The sequence below is a fragment of the Chiroxiphia lanceolata genome, chromosome 1 (genome assembly GCF_009829145.1).
Source record: "Chiroxiphia lanceolata isolate bChiLan1 chromosome 1, bChiLan1.pri, whole genome shotgun sequence".
In the NCBI taxonomy this organism is placed as follows: Eukaryota; Metazoa; Chordata; class Aves; order Passeriformes; family Pipridae; genus Chiroxiphia; species Chiroxiphia lanceolata.
Window position 1 is genome coordinate 37,826,145 of NC_045637.1, and position 14,391 is coordinate 37,840,535.

The following is a 14,391-nucleotide window of genomic DNA, read 5'->3' on the forward strand; positions in this document are numbered from 1 at the left end:
TAATGCTGAATGTGCTCACCAGCTTAAAGATCTGACTCTGCAATACCATGAGGTCTGTGGGTGCTTGATGTCTTCCTAGGCAAAACTGCTTGTGTGAAACAAGCTGACTGCTGGAAAGCAGTCATTTGCACAAGTGCTTGCAGGGGCGAGTCTCAGCTCATGCTTGTTGCAAATCTCAAGAAATACAAGTAGATAAATCACATGATGTAGGGGTTTAAGGGGCAGGGTTACCATGAGTTACACAAGACCAATGAAGAAACCAGAGTTAATATAACAATAAGGAAGCTTCTGGTGTGCCCAGTCCTGCAGTTTTTCTCCCTGTCTACACCCTTGAAGGAGAACTTTATTCAGGGCTAGTCTATTTTAAACTCATTTCTGTCTTCAAGTTGAGAAGCATAACTGAATCGTTGTTATTAGTGGACCAAAAAACTCCAACATGTAAAAAAATGAGTAAACACTAGAGAAAGTAGAACATCATGATTTCTTGCAGTGACAAAAGCTGAATGGGCTTAAAATGGTGGAAAAATTCAAGACTCTTTCATTTGCTGAGGTCTGTGTGCTCTAATGTTTGCTTGCCTATTGAAGGAGGATCTGATGAGTTTATTGTTACAGAGATTTGTTATATTCCATTTTCTCTACTTTGGGCTAGAAGTTGCCTCTTAGCAAGTTTGGAGTGGACAATGAGCTTTAGAACAAAATCACTGTGTGATTCGGGAACTTTTAAAAAGGGATCTTTTTCAAAAGTGGGGGTAGAGTCATCCAGCCCGGTCATTTGCATAGTGCGTAGTATCATTTTAAGGAGCCAGTTTTCTCATGGTTAGCTTTTTATAATTAGGGGTAGCTCTCACTCCCTACATGATGTGTTTGTGGTTCCCAGTCGTTCATTTAAACTTTAGCTATTTCATGAAATTAGATGTCACCTCTCTTTTGATGAGAATCCTTAATAAATTACATCCTTTGGTACTGTAGCACTTGATCAGGATTGAATACCATGACTGTGAATAACTTGTATCATAATTATTCTTATGCCTGGAGCTTTCATTAAAGCATAATAAAAAAATTTCATTAAAAAAAAATCTCCAAAGAAAGATAATAAAAACTGGTTGCTCAATGGGAGAATTTTATGCCAAAATTTTCAGAGAAAATTTTGTTTGCCCAAATGTTTTCTCTGCATATTTCTTACAAATATATGACATGCATAATGTTTATGATTGCATTTCAATATAGAAAAGCAACTGTTTTGGGACATTATGCAAAATGGCAATTTATATATTTCTAGTACGTGGCAGTAAAAACTAATCATATGGCTTCAAAACTGATACAGAATGGATTTAAATCACAGCATTAGTAGGTTTTTACTTTCTTTTCTGGATTACTAGATTAAATTATTGTTAAATAGTACTGATTAATACTTGTCACCAATGTATTGCTTCTATCTGATCCACTGCCCTTCAATGGATGTAAAAAGTTGCATATCCTTTGCAGCATTTGCCAGCACACAGCAGAAAGTTTCCTTTCTAAGTCAACTGTGAAAAATCTCACAATTTTGCCCTTTGTGGTCACAGCTGATCACCTCTGCTTTCATGTCATTGCATACACAAAACTTCTTGCATTTAGAACAGCAAGATACCATTTTCTCCTCCATACTGGTACTTGGATTCACACTACCTTGGGAAAAATGTAATGCCAAGCTCTGTGTGCAGGTCCCATGCTATTCCTTTTCACACAGAGACAAAATAGCCAGAGCATCAAGTAGATGCATTGTAACCCACCTGACCTCTAAATTCAAAATGCCAAATGATTCAAATGCTATGCCCAGCCTTTCTGAATAATGTGAAGAGGGATCAAATTGAGATTTTTGTATCTGCTAAGCTCTGCAGCAACAATTTCTGTTCTATTTCTGCTAAGAGCTGCTTTTAGCAGAAATATATATCCTAAAATAAGCAATTCTCACATCTGTCTGAAGGGCACAGTCATGGTTTCAACTATCATTGCTATTTTCTAAGACACCACAAAAAAAGGACTCGTGTTTGGATTTCCATTTTCCTAATACATCGTTTTGGGTTTTTTTCTGAAAAATGCTTCCAGTTTTGGTTTTAACTTAAGTTTTATGTAGAAAAACAGAAAATAAGTCAATTCTCAACAGGATTTTAAAACACTCATTTCATATTCTTAATTTGTGGTAAATATTAAAAATGTACATGCTTGGAAAAGCATTTTGGCAATATATGTCAATGCAGTTCAAAATCTAATGTAATAACTTAGCACAAGATATATGTTCTACTAGTCTAGAACATCCTGGAATATGCATTTTATAACTATACTTTATTTAATGACAGAGAAAAGATGATTTGCAACAGGTGACTGTTGCAGAAAGCATTTTCAACTGATAGTAACTGTAGAATGATAAAATATGCTGAGTTGGAAGGGACCCATCAGAATCATCAAGTCCAACTCCTGGCCCTACACAGAACACCCCAAGAATCACATCATGTGCCTGAGAGTATTGTCCAAATGCTTCTTGAACTCAGACAGGCTTGGTGCTGTGACCACTTCCCCGGAGAGCCTGTTTTAGTACTCAACCACCCCCTGGGTGAAGAACCTTTTCCTGACATCAAGCATAAACCTGCCCTGATTCAGCTTCATGTCATTTCCTTGAGTCCTGTCACTGGTCACGAGAGTGAAGAGATCAGTGCCTGTCCCTCATCATCAAGAGAGGTTTTGCGATGACATCAGCTAGCTCTATGACGATTCCAGGATGAATTCCATCAGGCCCCATAAATTTGTAGGGATCCAGCTGCAGCAGCAGATCCCCCACAATTTCAGGGTCAACTGGGAGTGATCATTCTCACAGTCGTGGTCCTCCAGCTCAGGGCACTGAGATCCCCTGTATTTTGTGGCTGTAGAAATTAACATAAGACAAATACTATTTGGAAGAAGTACCATTACATGTTGGTTTAATTTTGGTTTTGTGGATCTAGCAGACATATTCCGTTCAAGAAAAGCAGTAACATTCTGGGTATGCGGAAGTTTACACACTGTTTAGGGGGGTTTGTGTGCTGACTCTAGTATTGAACCTAGGACAAAGACTAGTTTTTATTTTAAAAGTACTGCTACCTGTTTTAACTGCATTAACATTTTCTTCAGAGGACCTCATAACTACATTTTTGAATTTTTAAATAGAATCTGATCATGGTTCTTGTGTTTGGTTATCTAATTGCTCCTTAACCTGCTATTGAAAAATAAATTGCAGTCAGACACCAAAGTACTTTTTCTCTGACTAGTTTCTGTAATTTGCAACCATCATTGCATTCAAAGCACCTGCTTGCACAACAATTTAAGCCATTTTGATTTAAAAGAGTAAATGAGCAGTACAGAACTTTCCTTGTTTGTCAAGCAGGGTTTAAGCTTTGGCCCTTTCATTGCAGTGGATACTGTTCTGCTGGTATCCTATGGCAAGCAAAAGTTGTTCATGGCACCATGTAGAAGTGTTTTTATTTTGCTGCCTTTCCATATCAGTGCGTTCAAATACCTGATGGGATGGAGTAGTAGAATACAAAAGACAGAATCATCTCAGTGGTACTTGGTGACAGAAGAGGCAGCAGATGCAAATGGAAATACAAGAACCTCCATTTTTTACTGGGGGAATAGTCAAACACTGAAACAAATTGCTCAGTGAGCTTGTGGAGTCTTCATGCTTAGAGATATTCAAAATCCAGATGGACACAGTCCTGGACAACCTGCTCTAGCTGACCTTGCACTGAGCAGGGGAGTGGGTAGATCTCCAGAGGTCTTCCTCAACCTTTTTGTGATTCTGTGCCCACAGAAATACCAACTTCTCTTAACCATCCCAAGTAATCTCTCTCTATCATGACAGGGCAATTATTTTCTTTCCAAGCTCATTATGCCTTTAGGGTGTCAACTTTTACAGTGTGGATGACATTCAGCTGCTAAACATAGGTACCTACAGTCTTTTAAGACACCTTAGGGTATCTAAAACAACTGAAGCTTGTGACTCTGGGTTTTATAAGACTTGTAGAGGACTCCTATCTTTCTGGAGTAACAGGTGGAGGCCAAGAGGCCATCATAGTGCCTAAAATCATACAATTTAATTACACTTAGAAGAATGAATGTAGCTAGTTTCTAACATTCAAGACATGTCGAGGTCATTTTGACCTGAGCAAGGAATGAACTAACCATCTAAGCAGGAAACAAAAATTACATTGGCCGACTCCTCCTATCAATACATTTTAGTCACTTGTGTTTTGATGTGTCTCACCATCAGACATCTATGGTCACTGTGTGATAAATGACAGAGAGAAATAAACATTCCCAGGGTGCTATTCATCTGACCTGTTCTAAACATATGGTCTAAAAGTTATGATTCATTGGTTACCTACATTCAAGTCCCTGTTCTGATGAGTTCTCATCTGTTAACACCAGAAAGAACAGGTTTCATGACTTGTGAGGCAATACATATCATGGCCTGGACTGCCTCACACCTTTAATATTCACCTTCACTATATTACCTTCAATACTCACCAGAAATGTGACACTTGTCCTGCAACTTTGGAATTTTAAATGAACATAATTGAATTCAAAGACTTCTGGGTTTCCTCCTTTTTCAGCTAAAAATTCTCAGGAACCAGTTTGAAAGATGCTTGTTTGTGGAGGATCTGGTTGACTTAAATTTGAGCAAAAGTAGACAACTGTATCCCATGGATAGGGTCACTGCCCTAAGCTGGCAGACACTGTGCTTGTCTTTCTTTAACATGATCCATGCAGGAGACTTAACTCCTGTAAAAGTACATGATCACAGTGGGGTGGGAGCTAAAAATCCAAAGCAATTAAAAGACAAGTCAATGCCCATAGACTTTACTACCCTAGATTCCAAGGCTAGATAACCTTGCTTAGGAGAGCAAAGTGAAAATGTAAAGAGAAATGAATTCCAAGTCTCACTTCTGAACCCTAGGTACCATCTGAGTGTGGTCCATTTAAAGCGTCAATCAACCCCCCCCATGGTTGTTATACTGTTCAGCAAGAATATTTGGAAATCTGGAAAATCAACAGTACCCAGCTGTTTCTCCAGCAGGCCAGCCATATATTTCAAATGACAGCACTGCATAGGTATGTACATCAATATCTAAGAGAACAGATGGCTTTATGTGTGTGGTCACTTTAATGCAACTGTCTCCAGTTCGGTCAAAAACCATGTAAGCAGACTGGATGCAGGCGTTCTAGCTGCACTGGTTTCAGGAGGCTTTTGTCAGAGTATAGCTGCTGTCGTTCAGCTCACGGGAGTTGATGTCTGTTAGGCATCAGTTTTGTTTCCCATAAAAAGTACAGTCCCAAAATCCTGCACTGAGCTAACAGTAACTGCCAGAATATCATAGCATGTTTGTCTGAATAGACATCTTCCAGTTCTCTGATCCCTCCTTTTATGCTTTTCATCACAGCAATGCTGATGTGCTGCAGCCCACAGGAGTGAGGATGTGTTTGTACTGGCCTTCCTTTCAGGGTGTTTGTGGTGGAAAAAGGAGGGTGGCATGTTTTTTTCCGTAAGAGCAGGAGGCTTCAAACTCTCAGAGTGACACATTGCAGATCACAGTGTGACTCTATTTTCTAACTCTTACCTTCCATCTGCTCATTTTCCTCAACTTCCATTCACATTTCACCAGTATCTCAGTGCTTTTCATCTCCCAATTATTAATTCCCTTTACAAAACATAATACGCATTTTTTTAAAATCACACCCATGAATGTTTGTATCGACAAGGTCTTGACAGGCATTTCTTTCTCTGCCCTCCTCCCTTCCCATCAGACTGCAGATGGTGGTGCAGCACCTCAGAGTGTGTTCTGCAACATACCTTCAGTGTATGGCTTTATCAAGCGGGAAAAACAAGGCTTGTTCCCCAGTATCACAGAAACAATGCAGATGTACAAGTGTGAAAGGTGCTCTTTTGTTATTGAAAGCACTTAAAAATGAAATGCTTCCCAGGTGGTGTGGGCAGATGCCACAAGCCCTGCTCAGCAGTGCACAACCCCAGCACAGGAGCCATGACATGTGGCTCCCTGCCCAGGCTCATAAGCCCTGCTCAAATCTCTTGCCAGTGCAAGTCTGCAGCTTCTCCTTGTTCTGGCTCACAACTCTGCATGAAGATAGCAGAGTACTGTGCTGCAGAGACCTGCCTGGAGTGGCAGCTTTGGTAGACCAACCACAGCACTGCAAAGAGATGCAGCAGCATCAATATCTAGGGGCACAGTTGGGCTGTGAAGTGATCCACTGGCATTGTGAGTCAAGGGGAAAAGCAGCATAAAAACTGTGGCATAACCTTACTGCCAGTCCAGGGCTTAGCCAACAGGACAGCAGTGGCAAGCTGCTGCACTTCTCAAATGGAAGCTGACTTTATGGCCACTGTGGGAGCAGTGATCACCTTTCTCCCTCGTGATGAACACACCCTAGGGAGAGGTCTCTGAGTAGTGCCTTGGCACATCAAAGTCAGGGGCAACCCTGGCCCAGATCTGTGCCTAACTAACTAATTGTGTGAAGAAGTCACTGTGAGTGCACCTGCACTGCTAAAAAGGCAACTGCTGCAGAGTGAAGCCCAGCACAAAACCCCTCATCCTACCTATGCCTGACAGCTCTCTCCATGCCTTTCCTTTCCAGACATCTGGCCACAGCTGCTTGTCTCCACTGCACAGCTCACTGCAGGGTGTGCACCAGAGAGGGATAGGGATGACACTGCACCGCATTCGGCTCTAACCGTGGCCTGGCCAGCTGGGCACCCAGTCCTGACCTGTCCCTTAGCCCACACCACGCCCCTGGGGTGCAGTGCATACCCTTAGGTGCTTGCTGTAAAACCAGTTCTCTGGTGGGCTATGACACAGCTCTCAGCTTGCTGCAGACACTCTGAATCATGAAAACATACAGAAATGTTTAAGTATTTGACACAGCACATATAGTCTCATATGTTCAGGACACTGAGACCCAGAGGGGAGCAAGAGCTAGGCACTATGCAGGGCAAATGCAGCCAGACTCCTCTGGCAGAGGCTATCCCTGGGTAATACAGACAGGAATTGGTCTGTGCCACCAACCTGGGAACTAGGGTGCACATCTCAGTCTTCTTTCATCAGTGTGGATTTGCCATACATCTCCCACTTCTAAGTGCTCTGAGCTTCTGTGTCAAGATTTTGCCTAGGTCACAATCCCAAGTCCCGGGCAGGAGAAAGGCACGGATGGGAGCTTGGCCTCTTTGTTTCCTTTCTCTGCTATAGACTGAGTCTTCCACATACTTTTTGTCACATAGAAGGAATAGGAGAACCTGCTTGAGACAGGAGTTCCTGGAAGACCCTTAATCCCCTGGAGTCTCATATGTCACCTATCAAAAGGTAAGCCTAGTAGTGGGACCAAATAAAGACAGCACTGTAGCAGCAAACACCAATGTACAGCAGATTCAGCAGAGCTACTATAAAGTATGCAGAATTTGATATCTAAAAAATGAATTTCAGGCCAGGTAATGAAAAAATTTCTTCCCAAACTTTATGAATATTCATGAACACACACACATGCACTTGTCATCACCACTCATGCTTTTCCCACTCATCCCCATTTCTTTGCCTACCAAATGCTCTTTTTAGCACAACAGCTTCAAGTCCCCTTGTTCAGACATTCCAGTCCTTTACTCCTGCCTCATCTTTCAACCTGCCTTTTTTGCTCCCGTTCCAGTGACTCCAGTTCTCAAAATCTCAGACACTGAATCATAGTCTCTTCACTGCTGTGTGGCAGTAACAGGGCAGCTGGAGCCCTGAGAGTAGAGGGGACCAGTCTTCCTACTTCCCCATCATACATCAGAAGTTTCCTGTCCTTAACAAGAACAGCACTACAGCATGAAAGGAACCCTGCAGATGCACTATTTAGGCTGGAAAGTCAAGCACCACCACAGTGTGAAAAGCCAAAATATAGGTTGTGGGAGCAGCAGTCACTTGGCCAGGTGTGTGGGGGTGTTGTGACCCTCGCATTGCTCCCTGGCCCCAAGGGCACACACTTATTTCTCAGAGAGCTCTTTCCTCCCTCAGTGCTCAACTCAGACAGTGCTGTGCTAGTAAGTGGCTATTTATTTTGCTTTCTTGTAGTGGTTCAGTGTGTGGCTCTGTGACACATTTGCTGCATATTAGTCCAAGCCTGCTCTGAAGATAGCCTTTGTTAATTCTCTCCTGAGCTTTTCTGTGGAGTTCATCAATGTAGCACTTGTGTGCCTCTTAAATGCTAATTCATTTACTGCCATAACATGACTGTGAGAGTTGGTTTTCTTTTAATTTTCATTTTGCACATGGAGAGCTGAAGTGCAGTGAGATTAGGGTACAAGTGTTCCTCTAATATGGGGTGCCCATTTCCCAATGCTGAAGGTCTGATTTTGCAGAGTCCTCAGCATTAAATGACAGCATGAATGTTCAAAGCATGTGCTGGATATTTCTATGCCCCAAAGTCTATAGCTTGGCAGGTTGAAAATAAGCAACATGCAATCTCACCATCTGTGTGAAATTTGGTTTATACTACTTGCCAGGCTGACAGAAGGGCTCAGGGGGAGCGTGAGAACAGGATCTGCTTCTCCGGTGTTACACCCAACAGCCTGAACCAAAGGATCACTCCTGGTCTCCATCAGCAAGCAAATGGTTGCCCACCAAGCGTGCATCCTAGCCCAGCTACTTCCAGTCCGTAACGCCTACCTCATCTTTCAGTCTGCCTTGCGGCTTCCAGCCCAGTGACCCAAGTGCCCAGTATCCCAGGTGGGTTCACCGCTAAATCCTCATCTCTCCAATTCTCCTACCAAGAGCAGAGAGGATGCAACCCTGAGAACAAGGGGTGTCAGTCTTCCAAATCCTGGCTCCATGTCTTGCTATAGAATGGCCTAATGTAGGGACAATAGTGATCACAAGTAAAAGTTGTAATTGCAAAAGCCCTCTGCACCCCATGGCCTGGACAGGAGATGCACATTGCAGGCATGAACCATCAACTAAAGCTGAACAAGTTTATTTATGTTGGGAGGCCAAGCTAAAGCATGAGGCAATCCTTGGGGCCATTAAATGCTAAAATTAAATATGTTTCTACAGGGCATGTGTGAATTGCCCTTTCAAAGGCTAGTAATTCAGCCAGATGTAGGTGGATTTTTCACAGGACAGCAAAAGACATAAGCAGTGTAAAACCATTTGTTTTATTAACTGTCATGTTTCTAATCTAAACTACTAAACTTTTGCCAAATTTATAGCCAGGTGAAGACATAATTTACAATGCAATATTTTAGGCAGACTGAACACCACTGGTTCTGCCATTCCCACCTCCAGCCTGTGTTTGTGCACCCATGCACTGGGAATTGAGTGCTGTAAACAGATGAAACCCATGCTGCCAATGTCCCCAGACAGCAACTGATTTCCTGCTTTGCCCCAGGCATCCCCAGCACCAAACTATCCATCCCTCCTGCCCGTGTTTCAGCTGTGGCTTTGCAGCTCGGATCTCCTTGGCTTCTCTCACTGCTTATTCCTGAGGGTATTCTGAACCATCTCTACTGCAGCTTCCCTAGGACCTCCTAATGTGCCAGATCCACCAATTCCTTTCCATTTCTCTCTGATGTATGAGCAGAACTCTGGTCAAAAGCTATAAAACTGTTCAACAGCTAATAATCTGTATTACTAGGTAATGTATGCATTACACGATATGCATGTCCCTGGAACATCTGCTTTATTATCAAGATGAGTCTCATTCATCATCTCTGTATGGGGGAAGCATTTCTGCAGAAGTATTTAGAAATTCTCCATTGTTTGAAATAATTTATAATAAAATAACGAATGTAAGCCTTGCACCATAGGTTTTGCATATTATAAAGCTATTTTATCACAAGGAGTTTCTTTCTTTTCCTCCAAAACTGGTAGAAATGCACCCCAGCTACAAGCAGAGCAACCTAGGTGCCATCCATGGGCAGTGGGAAGTTTTCACACATTTTCATACTGATTTTTATTTGCTGGTATTTTACTACTTCTGCAGTTAATTGGTGCTGACTGTGAACCGACATAAAACGTGACCCATAAAAGCAGAAACATATGGCAAAGGAACATTAAGGTCACACTAAGGATAACAACTAGAAAGGTCTGCCTTGCACAGCCCAGCTGGGCATATGGAGGAACCAGTCTGAATAAATAAAAACCTTACATAAGTCACCCCCATGAATGGCCCCTTTTGGATCTAAAACTGTTCCAGTCGGCATTAGTGTGTACCAGTTGTAATACCCTTCCTTCTGGAAGCAGGATCCTGTTTCTGAGAAACAACAATTAGTTTCAGCAACAAGTTCATTTGAATATCACGTTTTTAAAAATGCACACATCAGGAGGCAATAATGGCAAACCCTAATCTGTACTTTAAAAACCTTTCACTCTAATCTAGGACATAAAAATCCACATGCTCTAACTCAACAGCACTGAGTTAGAATGCAATGCAATGCAATGCATTCTTACAGGATTTTTTGCTGTATTTTCAAAATGCCTAATATGAGGGCTTTTCATAAACCACTAGGCAGGTCATTACCTCTTTATGTGCCCAAGTCCTTTAGAAAACGGCCTCAAATATGCCAGGTGACGTTCAGATTAGATATTAGGAAAAGTTTCTTCACTGGAGGTGTTGTCAAGCATTGGAATATGCTGCCTGGGGAAGTGGTGAAGATACCATCCCTGAAGGTATTCAAAAGACATGTAAATGTGGTGCTTAGGGACACCTAAGTGTTTAGTGGTGGACTTGGCAGTGCTGGGTTAATGGTTGGACCCGATGATCTTAAAGATCTTCTCCAACATAAATGGTTCTATAATTCTATGATTCTATTAGTTTCTACTTCAGAGCAGAAAAATGTAATGGTGTCTTAATACACAGGTTGTACATTTTCACAATTAGTGTGTTTGGCTCTAGTTTAAATGTTTTAGCCTAACTCTGAATTTACTGACTCTCTAATAAGGTTGACTCAGCGATAGCAATGTTCTTGCAACCCATGTTATCCTAAGAATAATTTTTAACCCCAAATTTTATTAAAGTTATCATTAATTAAACTTTGATTAAATAAATTTCATTAAACAGTACAGACTGTTTGGCCAGAATAAATATGTAGTTGTTAGGTAAAATTTCCTTTCTCTGCAGGGCAATTGTAAATTGCAGTAGGTTTTCAGGCCTATTTGCACCAGCAGCAAGCTAAAAGCAAGCACTTTTTTGGTGCCCGGGAGGGCAGAGAAAGAACATTCAGCTCACAAGCTGTGCTTGGTGCCTGCACAGGGAACAAGCAAAGGCAGAGAACACTCTTCGTCACTTGGATGAAGACCCAGTTCAGACATCAAGAAGTGACCCAGATGCAGCTGCAGAAGCAAGTGACACGGAGGTAATGTGCTGCTGCAATTTACTTTTTGCTGCTGGACTTGAGTGTAAGAGCAAGGGTGACACTGGGGTAAAAAGGAAACTCTTCAAAGAACTGAGCTCTTTCACATCTTCCCCTGTCACTGAATCCATCCCTCCAACTAGGGATGCTCACCCACTGCAGTTAGGTACTCGAATAACTACAGGCATGCTTCTCCCACTGTGGCTGGCCAAAAAACTATGCCCTATTGGCACAGTGATATGTAGAGAGCAGCCCCTGACTCTTAAACTGCTAGGCTTAACCACCCACCATAACTATTCATTAAACTGCACATCCAGATAAAACCTCCAGCTGTTCCTAAAAACAACAGCTCATCAACAAAAGCCAGCATGAATGCCTCGGGCAAAACCGCTTTGCTTTTGTGTGAGCTCCCTGTTGATTAAAGCAAACCAAAGCCCCTCTCTGACCATCAGGGCTCACAGAATATTTGGCCACAGCTGAAAGGGAGGTGACTTTCTTCCCTGTAAGCCAAATTGCCGCACCATTTACATTGCTCTCAAATCTCAAAGCTCATAAGTGACAGGCTCCCTGTGTGGATGCAGGCCCTTCAAGAGATGACCCAAGACAGGGGAAGGATCTGTTGCCATTGCTGCTTGCAGGACTGTAGAATGGATGCGGCCAAGATCTTGGATTAAACAAACTTTGCTATTACTGTATCAGTGCTGCCTTGCATGTTTACTACTTTGTCCATTTCAGACTTCACTGAGCTGAATCTTAATAAACATATATTCTGAATGAATTTTTGTTATTGTTGCTTCCTTCCCCTCCCCCTGGCCATTAAGACTCATTATGTGGAGTCATCAGCTGTTTTGCTTTGTTTCCCATCTGTTCATACAGTACTTGGGTTCTGGGATAACACTGCAGATGGGAGTGCAATTTCCACTGTTTTGATTTTGCCCCAGTGGGGCTTCATGTGGCCACTGGTGGAAAAATTGCAATGGTTTTGATTAAAGATTTTCCAAATTATAGAAACTTGTCAATCTCAAAATTTCTAAGATTGCGTCAGTGGCTGGAGTCAGTGGCAGTCTTTTTCTAAGAGGATTATCAATCCTTATCCCCATCTACAATGACTCCATTCTTTGAAATCAACAAGGACTCTTTTTTGAGAATAAATCTTGTGCAAGTTCAAGTCACAGGGAAAAACCACCCCTGCCTGTGAATGGGAAGAAGGTTGCATTCTGGTCCCAGAAATTGGAACCTAATGAGACTTTGACAGGCAAGTCTAATCTCCCGTAGCCACTTCATATTCAACTGTTCATATTAGAACTTTCACTTGTGTATCAGTTAGACTGTCATACTGGCACGCTGTTTCAGTCCTCTGATAACTAGCAAACCAATTCTCATTTGCAGCCAAGGTATACTTTGATCAGCTTATACCTATTTGATTCCATGCCTGAGTTGTCCTTTTTCTCAAATACCTGTTTCTCTGTTCCCAGTTTTTATTCCCTTCAAATCCATTTCAACCTTTGCTCTGAGAGACTGAACAAAGCACTGTCTTCTATAGCTTCTTGCTGAAAAAATATGATCTCCACTCTCCTCAGTCTCCCACAACTCTCAGGTGAACTTGTTTCAATTTATATGCACCCGTCCTGATGATGGGAGCCAAAGCACTGCTGCCAGTCCTGAACTCAGATACAGGCATGTACCTGCTCCAGCTTCAGCCCCCCCCCCCCCTACTGCTGCTTAGTGCTGTGTTTTTTCCTGGTCTGCATTTTGAGATTTATTTTATTTTCAGACCATGAGTTCAGTTTGGTCTCAGACACGTCTTTAAAATTCCCTCTTTCTCTCCCACTGCATTCATTTGCTAACAGAGATTAAGTGGCTACAACAGTTATTCTCTGGTTCCATATCCTGTCACTTCTCTTCAAGATATATAAATCATATCTTGATTTCTCAGCATCTCTGCTACTAAAATTTCTGCACACTATATTTGGAGTAGGTTGTGCCCAGGGTGACAACAATCTTTAGTTGTAGGGGATGGCAGCCCTTCATTCCACAGGGACATTTCTCTGTGGTGAGAGTGCAAGACTCAGTTACTATAGCAGCAGTGAGCTCAAAGATTAAGAATGCTTTCACACAGTACTGGTCCAGTGGCAGCTCAAGCAAGGATGCACTTGTGTGGCTTTGCATCAAGTGGCCACAGAGTCAGGAGGGGCTGCAACTCTGCACCATGTCATGCAGCAGGACAGTGCCATAGAGGGGAACAACCACTGTAGCTCCAGACTTCTGGATAAATCCACCTCCCATAAGCATTGCCCTTCCCTGCAGTGGATTACTGGGCAGGTAAACCTGCAGTGATACCTGGGAAGTCAGAGAGAAGAGGACCCATAATTGTTCAGCAAGGCTTTTCATCCTTAAATTGCAGAAACTTAAGAAGGCTCAGTCTTTATATATTTACCCCTTTCAGAGGAATAAGTTACTAAAGAAAAGGTCAGTGACCTTGACCTTTTTTTGGTTAAACCCAACATTTCACCAGAGAAACACAAAATTAACGTGTTACCTAAGAATGTATGCTGTGAGTAAAGGAGAGATTTTCAATTTTCAAAATTGCTTTAATAAGGGGAGAAGTGATAGGACGATTGTGAGGGTCTTATATTTAAGATGAAGAATAATGTTAGGAGATCACCTATGTATAGTGTAAACCTCCCTGGAGTAACCAGGAATCTCAGCCATAGCCTGAGTTTCTCATTGTTTTAGAGATATATGAACCTGAAGAGGCAAGGAGGGGAGCTATATAAAGACAGGTATTGCTGGTAGAAGTCTGGAGACCTTTTAAGATGCCTTAGATATAAATCTGGTCTAACAAATCTAATAAAGCACACAATCATGCTTTCTGAGCATAGGCTTTTACCTATGCTTAGGCCAAACCATAATTTCAGGGGAAGAAGAATCAAAGCAAATACTCAGAGGGGAAAATCTGTTGAAGCCATGAACTTTTCACCTCT

General features: G+C 42.1%; 1 protein-coding gene across 3 annotated transcripts in view; it reads right to left on the reverse strand.

The window, feature by feature from the left end:
* CLVS1 (clavesin 1) overlaps nucleotides 1-14,391 on the reverse strand; it is a 106,060-nt gene that overhangs the window by 3,330 nt on the left and 88,339 nt on the right. The gene's annotated exons all lie outside the window — the stretch shown is intronic.